Source organism: Cebus imitator, unplaced genomic scaffold (assembly GCF_001604975.1).
Source record: "Cebus imitator isolate Cc_AM_T3 unplaced genomic scaffold, Cebus_imitator-1.0 Scaffold1071, whole genome shotgun sequence".
Lineage (NCBI taxonomy): Eukaryota > Metazoa > Chordata > Mammalia > Primates > Cebidae > Cebus > Cebus imitator.
The window spans coordinates 64479-65739 of record NW_016108386.1 but is presented as its reverse complement, the minus strand read 5'-3'; the positions used below and the strand labels follow the sequence as shown (position 1 = coordinate 65739).

The window sequence follows — 1261 nt, the reverse complement described above, 5'->3', positions numbered from 1 at the left end:
GCTGGGATTACAGGCACCCGCCACCATGCCCAGCTAATTTTTCGTATTTTTAGTAGAGACGGGGTTTCGCCATGTTGACCAGGATGGTCTCGATCTCTTGACCTCGTGATCCACCCGCCTCGGCCTCCCACAGTGCTGGGATTACAGGCTTGAGCCACCGTGCCCGGCCTAATTTTTTTTTTTTTTTTTTAATTCAGTCTCGGTAGAGACTGCCAAAAATTGCCAATGCCGACTATATTTCAAGTTGTCCTGGTGGGGTATTAGGAAAAGTTTTCAATTAGCAATAATCACGCCTCGGATACGTGCCACTGCGCAAAGCTGGCCCTAATTTTTAAAGTTTTAACAGAGATGTGGTCTCACTATGCTGCCCAGGCTGGTCTGAAACTGCCAGACTCAAGCCATTCGCCCACCTCAGCCTCCCAGTGTGTCCGGATCCCCGGCAGGAGCCACCCGCCCGGCCCCAAAGCCCCCCCTTGGACAAGCCCCCAGGCAGCTGCCACCCCGGGCCCATCAAAACCAGAACAGACTGGCTCCTGTGCTGCCACCTCCACTCCAGGACGGGGGCCCAGCACCCAGGCCACCCGAGCCGGCTGCCGGTAACTCGAGATCAAATGTCCGTTTCCTGCTATAAACTATTGATGCCTGTGCTGCCAGCTCCGCGAGCTCCCGGCTTTGGTTTCCCGGGGTCCCTGTAACGGATCTCGGGGGCGGCCGTGGCCTGGGCCTGCCTGGGGCTCTTTTCCGTCCAGGCCTGGTTCCTCTCCGGATCCCACATCCCCTTCACAGTGGAGGCACCATGTCAGGGTCACGGCGAGGTTTTTATGTATTTTTATTTAATTTATTTATTGATTGGATACCCAGTCTCACTCTGTCGCCCAGGCTGGAATTTTTAGCAGAAACAGGATTTCACCTTGGCCAGGCTGGTCTCGAACTCCTGACCTCAGGTGATCTGCACGCCTCGGCCTCACAAAGTGCTGGGGTTACAGGCGTGGGAGCAGCTCCACCGGCACATACTAGACTTTGACGCAGGATCTCCCCGCTGGGCGCTGAGGACTTTCTGAGGGGGATTTTTCTCTGGCGTGGGGCCGTCCTGGGCACAGCAGGCACGGAGCAGCGCCCCTGTCTCCACCCACTCCACACGACGAGTAGCCTCAGACAGCCGCAGCCGCCCGTGTGCCCGGGGGACAGAATCACCCCCAGGTGAGAGGACTGCTTTTTTTTAATCTTTTTTTTTTTTTTGAGACGGAGTCTCGCTCTTGTT

General features: G+C 56.2%; 1 pseudogene; it reads right to left on the bottom strand.

Moving 5' to 3' along the window:
• Positions 1-197: 197 nt before the first annotated feature.
• Positions 198-320, bottom strand: LOC119469938 (annotated as a pseudogene).
• Positions 321-1261: the final 941 nt, after the last annotated feature.